A 19,987-nucleotide genomic window follows, 5' to 3' on the forward strand; every position below is an offset into this window, starting at 1 on the left:
AATTATCCTTTTCTTTTTGGAATATATGTTCCTTTCTAATCGACATACTAAAATACATGTATCCTCAAGTGATTTGTATTGTAACACTGGTACTTGGACCTGGCGTGTTGCCAGAACACCATTTCAATGCTGGGGCCCAAAGTAGATTAGAATAACTTAACAGAGCATCTAGGAAATGGGGCCTTTTACTTTATTTTCCCTGGAAATGATGATCCTCTTCAATATAGCTAAAGTGAGAGATAAATCATGAATCTTGTTAACACAATAATCTTTTAATTCATTTTTGGGTGGGCCATTTAATGCGGATTTTTTGCGTTGCCCCTTAACTGCATAACATTTGTATTTCATTTATTTTCTCCATTTCATTTCCTATATTTAGGCAGTTATGCATTTAAGAAAAAATGACCATATTGCTTTAATTTTCCCTTTCTTTCCTACAATTTATTAAATTCATAAAAACACTTACAACTTTTATGTCAAATTAGAGTAATAGTTGGATTCATATTGAGCCCAAATCAGAAACCATCTATTTTGCATACCAATGTTCAATTCATATGACCTCTTTATACAAGTGATTGTTGACCAGCATATGAATTCTTATCACTTGGCAAGTTTTAGAGAAAAAAAAATGCTGGTGCTAGAGATCTCTACACAGGGTATAATAATGTATGTTTATTTGTCAGCTCTTCTTTATTTTTCTCAAATATGCTGTGATTCCACACTTTGTGTAATTTGGCTATAACAATGAAAATAATGTGCTTGTTACAAAGCTGGTAGGTAGATAGATAGATAGATAGATAGATAGATAGATAGATAGATAGATAGATACCCATGCTTATATTATGTCACTCCAACACTAATAAACGGCGAAAACACCCATAATAAATCTTTATTCTTTACCAGGAGATTTATGGAGAACTATTTATTTTTTTGTACTTTCCAATTATTTAATCCATGTATTAGAATGTAGCTTGGTCTAGTTTGAATGGGAAAGGAATGACAATTGAAATGCCAGCTTAAGTAAGTCATTAGGAAATACCTTTAAATTGAATTCATTTATTCTCCTCTCTGAGACTATGTGAATTAAATAGGCACCAGCTGAGTTGAGGTTGCTGTTTTACACTAACAGTTTTATAAGTATAGATATTTTTACTCATGATCCTTCCCATCTAAAGAGGAAATCAATCAGGGGATAGCTCTAAAGAGATTAAAAATGGTAAAGACATTGTATCATTTCAACACAATACCCACTTGCATCAAGTCAAATTAACATTGTAAACAAAATTATTAATAATTTAGTACATTATTTATGGATAACCTTACCACATTCTTTTTTTTTTTTTTTTTAAGATTTTATTTATTTGACAGAGAGAGACACAGTGAGAGAGGGAGAACAAGCAGGGGGAGTGGGAGAGGGAGAAGCAGGCTCCCCGCCGAGCAGGGAGCCCAATGCCATGCAGGGCTCGATCCCAGGACCCTGGAATCATGACCTGAGCCGAAGGCAGACGCTTAACGACTGAGCCACCCAGGCGCACCAACCTTACCACATTCTTATACCTTTTGCTAGCCTTCCAAGCTTTCAGTAACTAGTATAAGACAATTCACTATGTCATACATACTGGATACAGATTGAATGTATGAATGAAGATACATTAAAATCAGATGTTTTAGATTAATACCCCAATGGAGTATTAAAAGTTTTAGAGATCTTAAGGCAATTATCACGGTCTTTTAATAGATGTTATTGTTTATAAATATAATTAAATTTATTATTTAAAAATTGTAGGTTGTTCAATCTAAATACCTTAATAATTAAAATGTGAGTAATCATGACCATCACTGTGACATTTTCCATTGTAATGTAATTTGGAGAAGGACAGATTTCTTCCACCTAAATCCTAGCATCTGTATGTCCACAAATTGAATTAATAAATGTTTATGTTTTTAGTTAGCCAGTCGCCTGTTTCAGTTAACTAATTCAGAAAGGTAAAAAAAAAAAAAAGTAAGCAAATGATACTTTTAAGGCTAAAAGGTAACATAGTGACTTATACAGAAGTACTCATGCCCTCATTCTTTAAAAATCATTTACAGGGCAAATATTACTCTTCAGGTGCTATACCAGAGAGGAATAGAATACTAAATATGCAAATAATAAAGAAATAATTAAAAGAAACATTAAAAATATCAAAGTAAATGAATACAGTTCAACTTACATTTTTGCTCAGTCACTATTTTCTAATAAATTTGAGAATTTTCTGACGTACAGTGGAATTGCCAACTTACGTCGACCACTGAATTTTTACCTCTTCATTTGATGATCTAGGCTACATATGCAAGGCCCCTGGTATGTGGTCTACTGATTTTTTAATTATCCTTGTGCTTAGCAAATTCCAGTTTTCTGGGTCACCTGGGTTTTCTACTATTTATTTTAACTTCTCAAAGTTACTGTCAGATAATTTACTTTGAAAAAATATGGTGAACATAACTGCCTGCTTATTATAAGCCTTGAACACACAGTTTCTCCATAAGAACACAACCTATGAACTTTGTTCTTGTTTCTCTGATTTTGATTTTCCAATAAAAGCAATTTGAACAAAAAAGGTGAAAGAATGTACAAACCTATATTGAACCTATCCATATCCCCATCTGAAAACAAGTCTGATTTTTGACATCTTTATTCTACTTGTGCTTTCAGGTTTCTCTTTGTCACAGTAATTTCCCTACAACTTTGCTTTATTGCGTTTTATTGAATACAAACAAAGTTGGCCCTTGTAAAATTTTAAAACTTCATATTTTCTTGATGCCTCAACATCCCTGCAGAGTTTGCGAGTACCCCACCCAGGTGACCAGATAGATCACTGTGATAAGGCTTGTCCCTGCCACAAGTTTCCCTCTTGACTTCTCCTGACAGTGTCCTACAGACTTTCAAGCACACCAGTGAACTCTTTTCACACCTTTTGCTTCTGTAGTCCACCCTAACCACTGGCAAAGATACTTGGAGCTATCCCCATATGGTTCCCTGTGTGGGAAGCCACACCTCCCTCTTTTAGGACTTGGGAATAAAATAAATCCTTTAATTTTCTATGCCTGTCCAAGTGTAATTTCTGCAGCTGTGTTCAAGAGTGATCCTTAAAAAAACAACGAGAAGGATTTATTCCCCCATTTACAAAACAGCACTGCTAGAAAAACACTTGATCTGTTTTTCCTAACCAAGATATAGGTATAAAATGTAGTTTATTTCAAACTGCTAAATAGCATTGTTTTACTTTTTTAGCACTTTTACTTCACACTTGTTAACTATTGTTTTAAAAAAATCTGATTGTCACAAAGATGAATTACCTAAGTCCAGGATATTTTGTAAAATATAGAACCATTGAAGTCTTCAACCAATGTTTTTAGCAGAATGTCCAAAGTTTTTAATTAAGGTCAGTCCCTAAGTAACATGCAAATTTATTCAATCTAATATTGATGAAGTTAGATTCAACACAGTGATTTATTATGCAGTAGTTCTACAAAGTTTTCAAGATAAAGAGATTAAGTGCTCCTGTATAAAATAATTGGTCATATGGAGTATGTGGATGAAAATAATTTATTTTAGTCCTAATATCACAGGGTGTTTTAAATTATAGACTCTTGAAATTCATTGTTTTCATAAACAGACTTTTATCTTCTCATTCACCTGAAATTACCGATAGAAACTTAAAATTGTTAAGCAATTTTTGTGTAATTTGTCAATTTATATGAGCTCATAGATGTAATTAATGTATAAAAATTTATCATAATTTTCACAAGCAGTGGTAAGAATTTAATTTAGATATAAGAAATTTTATGCCATTAAAATTACAATGAAGGGTGATAACTAAATCCAATGAAGATTTTAAGAGAAGTGGAAAATGCCCTTCACTTTCAGAATTATTGTTTTTAAGGAAGATGGATAGGTGGACAGATGGAAAGAATGTGAGAATATATATATATTCCTAAAACTCTTATGTCTAAATAAGCCTTTTTAAATTCAAAATATTTGCTCTCTGCATCCTCATCATCCACTGACCTATATTAAACTACTTAAAAAGATAATAAATCTTATTAATTTATATAGTATTTTCTAGTTTCAATACCATCTTTCCAAGGATGCTCATCCTTATGAGATGAGAGGAATGGATGTTTTCATCATTGTTTACAGAAAAAGAAATGGATTGACTACTAAATACCAGGCTCCATGTTAGTCACCTTAAATACATTACTATTTATATGTTCTCAGTACTTCAAAGAATATATATAAGTAACTTACCTAAGCATGCCACTTTGCATTATATCCTAATAGTCCTTTTGAAAAGAAATGATTCACGTAAGTGATTTAGTGAAATGTTCCCTTTTAATCTATTATTTGGCAAACAGTATGTTTCTTCTGAATTGATGTGTTAAGACTGAAGAAAATATCCACAGACACTTCCATTCTATAGAATTCTACTAAGTAACTAGATATTTGTATTAACAGTAGGGCTACTTAAAAAACCCTGGGCAGTAGAGACACACAGAATAATCAGATAAATTGGAATTATGGTGCAAATAAGTAGTTACTTTAGAACAAAGTTTGGAGATGATATAAACCATGTCATATATATAAGAAAAGAATTATTGAAATATGATTTTGTTAGCTTAGAAACATTATTTATGATTACTTTGATTTTCCAAAATGAGAATTAATCAATGTATGCAATTTTTTAAACTTTATTTCATAAGCAATTGTTCAAGGTCATAATTATAAATCACAATCAAGTTGCATTTGTCTTTTTAGTCAAGAAAGTTGATCTCCAGTTTCTAGTAACTTGAAAAACTTTTAATTTTTTCTTGTAGTTTGGCTTTGGGCTATATAATAATAACCCTATCACTGACAGTCAGAACAAAATGCTTCAGTGACCATCTAAGGAAACCTTCAACCCAGATTGTAAAATCTGTCATAATCCATAATGGATTGGTTTAATGAGAACAAGTTTCTCAGAAGCATTGAGGAGTTTGATGAATGTTTACTTTTATAAGTAGCAGCTGAATTAAGGGCACCTGGCAGGCAAGAGCTGGTCTGGATTTGAGATAACAGATTCAATTTACAAAATTACCCCTGAGAGGGTGTTCCTTGGGCAAATTCAGCTCTACAACTTACCTTTTAAGTGCTTTTGCCTTATTTTATTTTCTGCTCATTTGTGAAGTAATGAGATACGAATTAATCCATTACATTAAGTTTGAAACACATTTTAAGAATTTAGAAATTTTAAAATAATGTACATAAGCAAGTAGTACCTGTTAGCATTTAGTATTTATACTCCCTCATTAATTATAAAAATCCAGTAATAAATTATGTCTTAATTAAAGAGATATCATTTAGATAACCTCTATCGATAAATTGAGAATGCTCATCTGTAACCAAACAAATAAGAAATTAAACCAAGAGATATTTTTGGATTTTTTTTCATGCAGTCTAAATGCTATAATATATAAGAATGTTTGCCATATGTAATATCCTTAATATCAATTGATAAGTAGCTATTCTATGAGCTGCTTATACTTATTTCACAATTTTTGTAGAGAATTAAGCAGGGTTAAATACATTTGATTGGTACTATTTTTTTGAGTTGTTAAAAAAAAAGAAAACACCTCAGTCAAACTTTTTTTTTTAATTTCTTCTTTAAGATTTTATTTATTTACTTGAGAGAGGGGGGGAGAGAGAGAGAGAGAGAGCAAACATGAGCCAGGGGGAGAGGCAGAGAGAGAGGAAGCAGACTCCTTGCTGAGCAGGGAACCCAATGCCAGGCTCCATCCAGGAACCCTGTGATCATAACCTGAACCAAAGGCAGATGCCTAACTGACTAAGCCACCCAGACACCCCAACTTCAGTCAAACTCAAAATCTTTTTTTTTTTTTTGAAGATTTTATTTATTTATTTGACAGAGAGATAGAAGAGCACAAGCAGAGGGAATAGCAGAGGGAGAGGGAGAAGCAGGTTCTGCACTGAGCAAGGAGCCTGATGAGGGACTCGATCCCAGGACCCTGGGATCATGACCTGAGCCGAAGGCAGACGCTTACCCATCTGAGCCACCCAGGTGCCCCTCAAACTTAAAATCTTATTAAGATATCTCTTACTTGGTGAAAATGTGGTGAGTGAACTTCTTGAATTTTTATTAATTAAAGCTAATAAATTGTTCCCAAAAGACAACCTAGAATTTCAACATAGAATTTTAAGTAAATTTAAACATAAAATAACAAAATAAAATTTTGATCATAATTCTACATTTTTAAAAAATTTGAACTATTGAAAGATTTCACTTAATTTTTTTTAAAGATTTTTTATTTATTTATTTGACAGAGAGAGAGAAAGGGAGACAGCGAGAGAGGGAACACAAGCAGGGGGAGTGGGAGAGGGAGAAGCAGGCTTCCCGCCTAGCAGGGAGCCCGATGTGGGGCTCGATCCTAGGATCCCGGGATCATGACCTGAGCCCAAGGCAGAGGCTTAACAACTGAGCCACTCAGGCACCCCAAGATTTCACTTAATTTTAATGAAACTAAGTATTTTCCTGATCTCCATAACAGGAATGTAATTCAAAACAAAAACAAAAAAATAAAAACAAAACACCTATGCCTTTCTGGTACCTTGAGCATTATTCATTATGCTGCTATCTTATAACTTTAAGAAATTTTATTTTGAATATCCTAGAATGAATGATGCTTACTATGATTAATTTCATTCATAATAAATATTATTAACAATTTTAAAAGATTTTGCCAAAATAAGCAATAACTCTGAGGAAAAATATTTTTATTCATAAGTAAATATAAATATGCACACATATAGAAAACTAACATATGGTTATAAAAATTTCATATGATTAAATATTTTAGCTATATTCCTGTGAAACAAACAAACCAAAAATATTTGGTTGTAAAACTTACAATCTTTTTAAAAGGCAAAAAATAGCAGTAATAATTTATATAGATTATAGTATCATAAAATTTCTATTCCATAAACCATTTTTATTAAAAGTAAACTTTGAACTAAAAGGCTAACTATGATCCTTCATCCATCATTGATAACGTAAAACTCTGGAACCAAGTATATTCATAACTTCAGAATTCTCTAGAATTGATTCCTTCTAGAACACTTATTATAATAAATGCTCATTATGTTGTTATGTGTGAGGGATACCTAGATCTGATTTTCTATTGGCATGATATAATTCTATAGTGTAAACATAAATTTAGACATTAAAAACATATGGCTATTTTACAAATGTGTGGTGTGGTACAATTTTACAATCCTTTCACAACCAAGAGCACATATATATTCATCATTATAATAGGAAATTGATGAATACCATCACACTGTTAGAAGTGGTGAAAACTAAGCCTCAGTAAGTTTAAGTGACTAGAAGTACAATATGAGTTTACCAGAACTCTTTCTGTTAACAGTAGCCTCCTAAAAACAGAGAATATGACTAGGAATTAATCAGCTCTAAGAATTATAGTATGTAAATCTTGCTGTAGAAGCATTCTTCAAAAATATTTCATGAAACGTTTCATTTAAACATGGGTTTTTTTCCTCTCAAAAAGAAAAAAAAAAAAAAAAAAGGCGCCTGGGTGGCTCAGTTGGTTAAGCGACTGCCTTCGGCTCAGGTCATGATCCTGGAGTCCCAGGATCGAGTCCCGCATCCGGCTCCCTGCTCAGCGGGGAGTCTGCTTCTCCCTCTCCCGCTCCCCCCTCTTGTGCGCTCTCTCTCTCAAATAAATAAATAAATAAATAAATAAATAAATAAATAAATAAATAAATAACATCTTAAAAAAAAAGAAACATATATCTATTAGGAAAGTATAAAACTGAGTTTAAATCTCTAATTTTAAGTGCTCATTTCTGTTTAATGTACCACCACATGGGGAAGTTAACAATAACAAAAAATATGTACTTTCATCAAATAAAGAATAATTCCTCTAGAGATTTATAGCAATCAACAAATCTCAGAACCAATCATTAGTATATTTTATTGTGAAAATGGTTTAAAGTGTGGTTATTTATGTATTTGGATAACAGATGGAAGAGGGAGATGGTTGACAATAATTGAAATATTGGTTTTATGCCATTCTGATTACCTTTATAATCACTTTTCATGTCTAGTTAAAAATATGTAGGTTAATTATGAGTGACTGATAGTCCAAAAGTGAAAGAATAAAATAAATAAAAAGAAATGCTGGAAATCGTAGTAAGAAGCCAGTAATAGAATACATTATTAAAAAAATCGCTTTCGTGTTTCCTGGTAATCCCTTGGCAATTACATGCTAAATATAGTATGCATGCATGTACATCTGTGTGCACAGGCATGTGTTTGAACAGAATTATGCATTGCTTTTGTTAGTACAATGAAAAGAACTTGACTTTTTCTCAATCTATTCTATATAAGCTGCATAATGTTGCAAAAGTCTGGAAACAGGGCCGCCTGGGTGGCTCAGTCGGTTAAGCTTCTGACTCGTGATTTTGGCTCAGGTCATGATCACAGGATTGTGAGATCAAGCCCCCATTGGGACTCCACACTGAGCATAGAGGCTGCTTAGGATTTTCTCTCTCCCTCTCTCTCTGCTCCTCCCCTCCGTCACATGCACTTTCTCTCTGTCTCTCTCTCTCAATACATACATACATACATAATACATACTTTTCAAAAAGTCTGGAAATAGAGGATCGTGTTTTAAAGTAATGTTAGTTGTATTCTAAAATAATAGGCTTAATGTGTTTTTCTTCAACAGATATCTTTCTGGGTAAAATACCTCTAAATTTAAAACAATGTTTCTGAAAGCAGTAAATACACTTTTTTCAGACTGTTACATCTATGGTAGTGTATTTATTACTTTTAAAAATTAATAGCTGGGCCTGATACTTTAAATTTAGCTATATTTAATCTTATAATGTTTCTTTAAAAAAAAACTTACAGAGCATAGCACTTACGAATGCAACTAACTGTAAGAAAATAATAAATCCAACTAATTTTTCAACATGCATTTAGATGAATAATTACCACAAAAAGTGCAATTTTATAGTTAAGTAGTCTATACATTCTGAACCCGTTCTTACTTTTAGGCATAACTTCATAGACGTATAAAATACATATCCAACATACCTTGTGGCATTTTGTATCCTATGAATTGTGGGGTTCAGTTTATATTTTAGTAACATTAGCATGTCACTAGCATATTGTACTAGGCCATATCTTTTATACTTAAAAAAATAGGCAAATAACACATTTATTACAATTAAATAACAACAGCAATTGAGAAAAAATATAAGCACCTGTTTTCTTCATAACCCAACAGTGGATTATATTGGGGTATCATAAAAATAGACATCTATCTAGGATGTCTTTGGAATTGTTTTGATTCTATTTCCTGAGGATATGACACAACATACCAATTAAATTAATGAAGTGGATTTCTTTTAACCTATATACATAAAAAATGAATGATTGGGAATTCTTAATCTTTAAAACTGAGAAAATATAGTTATCTTTAAATTGAACAATCATGAAGAAATTTTATTTTATGAGAATTTGTTTCTTTTCACTTGACTCTCAGGACAATTTCGTTTTTCCAGATCCACAGTGTTTTAGAAGAATACATTTACTGGACAAAAATAAAACACATATATTTACATATTTAATTTTTATTATCAAATAGAACATGTTTTTTTTTAAGATTTTATTTATTTATTTGAGAGAGAGAGAATGAGAGACAGAGAGCATGAGAGGGGGGAGGGTCAGAGGGAGAAGCAGACTCCCTGATGAGCAGGGAGCCCGTCGCGGGGCTCGATCCTGGGACTCCAGGATCATGACCTGAGCTGAAGGCAGCCGCTTAACCAACTGAGCCACCCAGGTGCCCCAAATATACATGTTTTCACTGAATATTCAGTTGGTTATTACAGTTTTATGATGTAAAGCAAATTTTGACTTAGCATTTTCCTGGTGTTTGAATATTTTTACAAATATTTATTCTTTGATATTCATTATCAACCTTGATATTTAGATATAAATACTAATTAACACAACTTTCTGAGTTTCCACTGTTTATACCAATGAACTTTAAAATGATTTAATATTTCTAAGTTTAAGTTGCCATGAGTTAAATGCACAACAGTCACATAATAGTAGAAATACTTTTTGCTGATTGATTTTGAGGCATTTATATTAAAGCTTATCATAATTTTAACATTGGAAGATATTTGGTATGGTTTTAGAATATCAAGAATCTTCATTGTATAATTGTAAATGTAACACATGTATTAATATACTGAATAATTAAAACTTTTAATATATATTATGGAATATTCAAATATAGAATTATTAGTGTCCTTAATCTTGAGGTACACATCTAAAACGTTTCTCTTTCTTTTATATGAATATGCCTTCATATAAAAAGATTGAAACAAATAGGATGTTTTCTATATTGACATCTTTCTACCTTCTCAGAAAGTACAGGTTAAATTTATTTTCATAATTCATAAGCTGGAGTAGATTTTGGTTACTGGTAATTCAGTAAGTAGAGTCAGAATTCCTTAGTGAGTCATGCCATTGTTTACAGCCATTCTTTCCTTTGTTGCATTCTGTCCCCAGCAGGGAGAAGTACACAAACATGCTTTATATGCAGTGTCATGGAATATATACTTATACCTTACTTATTATATATTCCTAATAATGGATTAAAGAGACTTTTCTCAAGAGTAGGAAAAGTGATGCTTTTGGAAATGACATGGAACACTCCGATTCATAAGAAAATGATTCTCTGGAGGTTTCTCTTATGGATGTTTTGTTTATGAGAATAGTGGATTTTTCACATTTCATTTTTCAAAACAATTTGGGCTTTTGGGTTCAGGGATTTTTAATCCATAGATTATAATCCATATGTTATTGGACAAAAACATCAAGTTAAACTAAATTTTAATATTTAACAAGATGTTTTTCTTCCTAATTTTTAAGTGCTTATTTATTTTCTTTTTTTAAAAGATTTTATTTATTTATTTCACACAGAGAGAGATAGAGAGAGAGCAAAGCAAGGGGAGTTGCAGACAGAGGGAGAGGGAGAAGCAGGCTTCCTGCTGAGCAAGGAGCCCAATGCAGGACTCGATCCCAGGGCCCTGGGATCATGACCTGAGCTGAAGGCAGACGCTTAACCAACTGAGCCATCCAGGTGCCCCCAGTACTTATTTTTTTATGTAGAATGCAATTTATGATTGCAGTTATTGGCATGTTTTACTATATTAATAATTTCAATCAAAGACAAAAATTTAGGGTGTATATAATTTGTGAAAAATAAATGAAAAGCATCTCAAAAACTGTTTTGTCTTTTTAAGGATATTAAATTCTTTGCATTAATCTTGCCATCCTGGAGAAGACAGCCCAATGTGATGGAATACCCGAGTACCAGAATATATTATAGTAGCGTCATTTTGAGCAATGCAGTCATATTCCCTTGTCTTTGATTGCTTTGCCTAAGAGGAAAAAACAAGTAGTGAGCTACAGTATTTAATGATTTTAAAGGCAGGCTAGGTATACTTTCTTTAATCTACATTTAAGAAGCTAAGGGGAAAGTTGAAAAACTGTAGAAAAAGTGGAAGTAATAGGATAAATTTGAGTTCTGCATATTGAGGTCAAGACAAGGAAAAGTACCAGATCCTCTATGTGGCATCCAGTTGTGCAAGCTGGGCAATTATCTGTGTAGTTGGAATATGAGGACACACCAGACATAGCACCGATGCTGTTCCTAATCCTTCTGACATAATATTAGTGTTCCCATTGGTCTTTTAAATTTTTAATCCCTTAAGAGTCCTTTAATAGATTTAAAACATCTTTGAAGAGGAGTAATGCATGAAGTTACTGTTTCTGTATAGACATTTTAACAATGACAACCCACACACATAACATCTATATTTTTCTCGAGTCAACAGAACAAGACCCTTGGTATTTTTCTGGCTTATCAAAAGTCATATTCTCAAATATACCACTTGACACAAGATAATTCAAGTTTATGAGGATTTTCATCTAAATGTCGTATTTTGGCTTTTGAGTTATTTCTTTGCATTAATTAATATTTTTTTCATCATTACATTATAGAGTTAGCACATGCTAACTTCTTATCTCAGAGTACTTATATTTTATCAGCTTGTATTTTATACAATTGATAGTCTTATTGATTTGTTTCGTTTTTAATGCTGGTCGGTTTTTCTCTGTAGATGAAATTATATATGTATTTATTAAATGTACATTTATTTATAAGAGCTATAGGTTACCATGCCGAAAAGGTACAAAAAAGCTTACAGAGAGCACGCACACACACACACACACAAAAGCGCCACGTTATAAAGTAGTGAATAAAAGTAAAAATGTAAGTTGGGCTACTATAGCTAACATATAAGGTTAAAACATATAAGGAAAAAACATATAAGGTTTTTTCCAAAGATAAGTTGCCTTGTGAGAAAGGAGAAACACCTTACTCGTGGAGTGAGGGACCAGTGTAGGAGGACGAGACAGGGGTGGGGAGGTATCTGGAGATGAAAGTGGACAGTGAAATGGGGCTATATGGAATAGACAACAGGTTTAGCTCCAGGCTGGAGTTCAAGAACAGTGGATAGGGAGGGCTGCTATTAGCAGATGGTCACAAGTATGTAATTGCCTAATGATGAGATGCCATAAACCAAGTTTATAGCTAAGGTTCAGAAAGCAGAAAGCCATCAGGTTAAAAAGGTGGAATCAGTCTTCAGAAATCTATTCACATGCTCTTAAAAGTCTCCTACTCTACCAGGTTTTGTTGGGTCATGCATAAAATTCCATAATAATTATATAATTTACATGCATAAAATTATATATGTTACTGTATGTATTTTTATGCAGCATTTTAAGCACAATTATCCAGTGCAACTGGGATTCACTAATCTTCTTTGAGATGTAAAAGCTAGAAAATTTATAGTTAGTAATGTTAATACAAGTTAATACAAATTCACTTCTTAATAGCAAATAACTTTCTCTAAGAAGGTTCTAAGTACAGGACAAATGTAGCTTCTTTAACATGCATTTAGTAAATCAAGGGAAAAGTAAAAGAAAAAAATATGGAGGGAATGGAAGTTACAGGGAAAATAACATGCATAACTCGACCTAAATATACAAATTGGTAATATATATTAGGTAAGTATTTAAAACACAGATGTATTGCTGAGCATTTTTTTAACACTGTCCTTATAAACCTTGTCATATCTAGAAACATGCCTGGAAATGTTCCAAGTGCTTTGCAAACATTATCTCACTAAATTCTACATTGATCCTGAGGTAGCCTTATTATCTTGAGGATTTGCTGGCTTAAAGAGGTTAGGTAACTTGCTAAAATCCACACACCCAGTGAATAGAAAGTTACTTAGACAGTTTAGACTTAGAACCAGTTTCTCTGGGTCGTATGTCCTTTTGAAATTGCTGTGGCCTCTCAGCTGCTTGGCCGAATATCACAGCTTGTCTTTAACCTAGCAGGATTCACAGTCTTGCTTTTAATTAGCTAATTATAGATTTTGATTATCTAAATAAGCTATTCTCACTCCTTGAGGGTGTAGAACCCAGAGATTTCTTTGCCTCTGCTCTCGAGAGCACCCTGGTCCCTGCTGAAACCAACTTACATAAAACCTGTGATGTCTAATCCATGTCCTTCATCCATGATTTCTTGACAATGACTAGATTCATGGATTACATAGTATTTAATCCATCATTTTCCTCTATCCGGCTTCATCTTCTGCAAAACCTTGGATTTCATGTAAGAACTAGTTATTTTATTTAATACTGGGAAGAAATTAACTGCTAATCCTTACTTAGCAGCAGTAGATTGCAGCTTTCAAAAGCACAGACTCTGAAGCCAGAATTCTTGGATTTAAATCTCATTTCTGCCATTTATGACCTGTATAACATTAGACCAACTACTTAAAAAAGAATGGTTTATGACTCAATTTCCTAAAAACTCTTGAATTGGGATAACAACAGTACCTTACCCCTAGGATAACATTCATGAGGATTAAATACTTAACACAATGTAAATTGCTTAGAACAGGATGTGGCATATAGGAAGCATTGTAAAAATATTTGTTTTATTACTACTATTTGAGTAATAGTGGTAGTTTCATATTGGAAAAAATGCTTTCTGGCAACTACTGGATATACTTTGACCAACACCTCTTACTTGTCCCTGTCAAATATCATAACATAATGATATGCTTTTACATACATGATTTGAATGACAGCTGTAATTGACTTCCAAACCTTTTTTATTCCAGAATATTCTCTAGAAATATGGATAGGAGATATACTAATAAAAAAAGTGTAGATTTTCATCAGATAAAACCCAAATTATCTGGAATTCCCCTTAGCCTCATAGTCTCTTGTGTTTGGGACAATTTAGCACATTTTCACATCTCAATCTAGCTATTTCTCTAGTCCTTTACCACCTGCTTCTTTAGTAGATGATAATATTACTTGCTGTGTTTGTAGAGTTACAACTATGTAACACCCAAATCTTTTAATAACCCCCAAATCTCAGTGCCTTAACTCAACGGAGGTTTATTTGTTGCTCAAACTAGATTGTTCAATGTGGGTTGGAAGAAGAATCTGTTCATTTTAGCCATTCAGGGATCCAGGCTCCTGAGACCCCACTTCAGCATGTGTTTCCATGCTTCCAAGGTGATCCCAGTGGAGGGAGGGAGGAGATGAAATAGAACAGGTTCTAAAGCTACTTACAAGAAGAAACTCACATCACTTCTACTCATGTTTATTCAGCCAAGGCAAATTACATAGTTACATCTCACTTCAAAGGAGGGAAGTGCAATTCTCTATGCATCGGAAGAAGTTTTTGGAAATAGCCTTCATGACCTTCACATGAGGGGCAAGATTACTTTCTCTCTTGCACTGTAGTCTTAGCTGCATAGACACTGGCCTTTAAATATAGCTTTCTGATCAAATTAATATATACCATGAACCATTTAAAAATACATCAACTCCTGATTTGAATATGGAATTTTTTCTTAACATTCAGTTGCTTTACTAAGCATGCTTTATGCTCAGGGACTTAAAAATATGAATGAACTATGGAAATTATCCAAAAGGATTTGGTGCTGGCAGAGAGCCTCTTAGCACTGTGAATGCATATGGGAAACTTTCCCCCTACCTCCATTGCTTACAATATGTGTATAATTGCCATGGATATTTTTGGATTATTTTTATTGAAATAGTTTAAATGGTTATAGACTTACAGTTACTATGAAGAAGAAAATGAACTAATTATTCTCAATGAGTTAAAGTGAGGATAAATTGCATCAAATTTAGGTGATGATCTACCTTTCATCCTTGTAAAATGAAGAATCATAAGCTCTGCACCTTTTAACTGAATCTCTTCATGGAAAATGAATAGGGCATGGCAGAGTCAATCTGTTAATTTCAGCTGTATTAACCAGCCATGAGAATTCCTGCACGGCCTCTCAGAGTCAATATAAATCAGGACGATGACCTTAATGAACAGATTGTCCACTAGTTAGTGGGGTTTGCTGAAGTGTAAAGGCAAAGATTGTGCTTTGTGTGTTTAGAAAGTAATTATTTTCTAATTTATCTCATTTGATAATGTATTTAAAGACATATTGTAAATTGTCTTAGGGAGGAGACAATTACAGGCCAAGAACTTCTAGTTAATGATGAGCAAAGCTTAAGTACAAAAACAGGCAAAAGTTGACAACTTAAAAACTAAAGTAAACATTTTAGTTTTAATTTTTACTATTATTAAATAATCGTAAGATTTTTAAAAAATAAGAATAATTCCATTTTAACAATGTTTATATATTTGAGAACATTTTTAAATGATTTTTTTCACCTAATTACTAAAAAGCATTGGTTGTGGTAAATTTCTTTTTTTTTTTTTTTAAAGATTTTATTTATTTGACAGAGAGAGATACAGCAAGAGAGGGAACACAAGCAGCGGGAGTGGGAGAGGGAGAATCAGGCTTCCCTCTGAGCAGGGAGCCCGATGCGGGGTTCAATCCCAGGACCCTGGGATCATGACCTGAGCCGAAGGCAGACACCTAACGACTGAGCCACCCAGGCGCCCCTGGTTGTGGTAAATTTCTAGTGGCATATCACAAATACTTGTATGAAGGATGAGAACCTCACATTAAAAAAAAAAAAAAAATTCCCAAACTATCATTTCTATTTCTAGAAAAACCCAAGGGCCAACTTCTAATTTCTAGAAATATGGTCTAAAATGTAAATCTTCATCATCTCTATACTGGAGTATTGCCTAACTCCCGAAGTAGTCTCCCTGTTTCTACCCTTTCCTCCCTTTGGTTTATTTTCAACATAGCAGCCAGCATCTTTCTGATAAAATGTTAAGTCAGAACATATAATTTCATGGTTCAAATTTCATGGCTCTCCAATGGTCCCCATTTCACTCAAAGAAAACCAAGTTCTTTCCAATGATAAGACCATATACAATCTGAGTATTTCTCACCTTGTCTCTATTTATACCTCCTACCACCTTTCCCTGTCCAGGTCACACTGGTCTCTTTGTTGTGCCAGGAACACAACTCAGATATCTCTTTATTAGGCACTTTGTATTGCTGCTTGTTCCCTCAATATTTTGTTATCTATCTGGGTTTCTACTACACCAAAAATGTGTCAGGGCTATTTAAAAGTACACTCTATTAGCTTTGTCAGAGAACCCTCCTGACACACTTCAATATCATCGGTCCTTCTTACCAGCTTTCTTTCCTTTTTTTTTTTTTTTTAAGATTTGTTTCAGAGAGAAAGAAAAAAAGAGAGCGTGAGTGTGAGTGGTGGGAGGGGCAGAGGGTGAGGGAGAGAATCCTCAAGCAGACTCCCTGCTGAGCACGGAGCCCTACTCAGGGGGCTTGATCCCAGGACCCCAAGACCATGACTTGAGCTGAAACCAAGAGTCAACCTCTTAACTGACTGAGCCACCCAGGCGCCACATCCAGCTTTGTTTTCTATTGCATTTATCCCCATCTGACATGTTCTGGGTTTTACACACATATACTTGCACATGCGTGTACACACACACACATAGTCTTTCTCACTTCTCTGAAATAACAACTCATAAGAACAAGATTTATTAGTCTTTTGTTTAATGTGGTAACTCTGATGTGTGGAATAGAACTTGATAAATAGTATTATTTACTTGTGAGTAAATACTGCTTGAAGATCAAGGAGTCAGAGATTTTTTTTTCCATTTGATTCAAGAAGTTTTATTTAAAGTAATTTGAAACATCAATTTCAAACACCAAAAGTACTGCTAAAAATTTCAAGATAGATGCCAAAAGACATAGAGCTGCTAAAAGACATAAGGATGTGGACCATGAATGGAGAGCAAGCATCTTCACCACCCATAACAAAATTTCTCAATATGACGTACACGTAATCTGAAGCATATTAAGATCATGTGCCAAGTGTATGCCAACCTTAGGATAAACCACGCATATATATCTATAGAAGTAAATTTAACCCAGAGATATGAGTTCTCACATAAAATGGGCCACTTGAAGCCAAGATCAATTCATATATAATGCTTCTGCTCTATGTTAAGGACAAAATTTTGTGAAAAATTTTGAGAGGCATTGCCTTAACACACCGTGTCCTTCAAGTTTGAATTGTTTACATAATGAATGTTTATTTAGTCACCTACTGTAAGCAAGAAAATCATTACTACAATTACCAGATTTCTCTTATTACTTCACTTTCTTGTACAGTTTTTTTTTTTTTTTTTTTTGATTGGGTTGATTTTTGTCAAGCTCTTAGAACAATGCCATGTACATATTAATCATCACTATATGTTCTATCCATCCATCTATCTATATCAGATTTACCATGTTTCAAATAAAGATTTCCCCTTCTCAGTATTCTATGTCCCCACCATCCCTGTACAGAACTAAATAACAATTTTATTTAATTATTTGTAATTTTATATGGTGAAGAATAGGGACTTTGTTAAATACACTAGTTTACAGAATTACCACAAAGCTTGAAAAACTATAAGACAGAGGAAGAAAATGAAATAAAAATTAAAGACCATAAATATTTTACATTAGTGTAGTATATTATCCTTTGGTTTGATAGGCAAAGGATTATTCCTGTCATGCTCAATAATGTAGGCAAGTAGAAATAATGGAGTGATGTAATTTAAATTGATTTGTGGGCAATTAAATCCACTTATAGTAATTAGCATCTTTTGCTAGTGTGCACATACATGAAAATAAAGAAACATAGGGTGTTTCTCATTATATGGCCTTCTGGATAAATTTACTTTACATGGAACATTTAAATTGTTCCCCGTTGTCTACCTAATTTACCGAATACTTGATGTTAACAGGACAATAGAAGAAACTTTGTGTTAAGGCAGTTATCTGGACATATATTAAACTAAGAAAAGTTATTTCAGCTTGGTGTAAAAGGTTAAGTATAGACAATTAAGATAAACTATTTGGGTTTGAATTCCAGCTTTGTTACTTAGCAGCTGTATGGCTTTGGGCAAATTTTTAAACCTCTCTGTGATTTAGTTTCCTCATCTAACAAATAAGATTAATATTTATACTTCTTAAGATTACTCTAAGTTGATATGTGTTTAGTTTAGAATGGTGGCTGGCATGAACTATGTTAATAACTAGACTTGGCATCCATGGTTTCTTAAGTAATAACCAAATAACCAGATAATGTTCTTGTAATATTAACAGTAATTTTACTGTAGTATCTCTGTGCTTTATATTAGGGTATCAATGAACACATTTTTGTCGTGACTTTTGTTGATGAATGCCTCTTCAAAGTATCCTTCTTTCTCTGATTTTTAATTAGTCCTTTGTTTTATGTGTTGGCAAATGAAAGCAAGTAGAATCTACACACACAAGCAAATTATTCTGTAATAAGTATTTTAAATCTATTAACTTTCTTTTGGCTTTATTCACATACCATGATAATTAAATTTTTAAAATTATTTTAAGAATAACTTATGTTAAATATTTTTCATCAAAGTAATCATTGAACGGTTCATTACTGAACTTTCACATTCTGTGTGACTGTATTTGGAATTTCATTTATTTCAAGTAAAATGTCTAAATAAAATTCAGGCATGAATTATTAAATTTCCAAATATTACTTTTGTGGATGCACAGTTGTATAGATAGCTGGCATGGGATTTTCTATCTGAAAGACTACAATATAAGTAAGTGGATTTAAGGCATTATTTCACAGAGGTTGGAGAATGATTATATTATGTGACACTACACCATTTACTTTCACCAGGGTTTAATTTGTGAGTTGTTATTCCTTATATGCCACTGTGAAAGCAAGGAATACATAAGACTTTGAAAAGGAATGGATTGGGCTTGAATGAAATGATGAATTGAGGGGAAAAAAAGCTTAAGAACTAGGTAAAGTTCTACATTAGTAGGGAGTAAGAAATTTCTTTAGAGGGTGACCAGATTGTTTAGACAGTGATAAAAATGGTCAGGATTGGAATGAAGAAAATGAGGCATCCTTATGAGACGGCTCTGGGGATATATCATGGGTTTAAACTTTTTTGTTAATCATGGTACATGGATACGCTTTGTAAACTTCAGAGTGCTAAACACCATGAATATTAGCATAATAATTACTAATACTAAATTTCTCCTTAATATTACTTATTTATCCATGTTGATTTTTCTTTCCTTTATGCTCACAGTTTTCTTAATCCTGCAGTTTTTGAACTGTTTACATCCTTGAGAGATATTTATTCATTCACCAAAGTGCAAAAACAATATGGATCAATTAATATAACGTCAGTATAGCATCAACACATATTTATCTGAACATTTGTTCAGGATGTTAAATGATTAAGAATGTCATTGATATTGATCAATTTATGCTATTTCCGTTCATGTCCTTAACAAGTTGTAAAT

The 19,987-nt window shown here is 33.0% G+C and overlaps 1 protein-coding gene across 2 annotated transcripts in view; it reads left to right on the forward strand.

Annotated features, from left to right (window-relative positions):
- CADM2 (cell adhesion molecule 2) overlaps positions 1–19,987 on the forward strand; it is a 1,084,478-nt gene that overhangs the window by 175,213 nt on the left and 889,278 nt on the right. The gene's annotated exons all lie outside the window — the stretch shown is intronic.

Source organism: Mirounga leonina, unplaced genomic scaffold (genome assembly GCF_011800145.1).
Source record: "Mirounga leonina isolate KUSES-001 unplaced genomic scaffold, KU_Mleo_1.0 Mir_169, whole genome shotgun sequence".
Lineage (NCBI taxonomy): Eukaryota > Metazoa > Chordata > Mammalia > Carnivora > Phocidae > Mirounga > Mirounga leonina.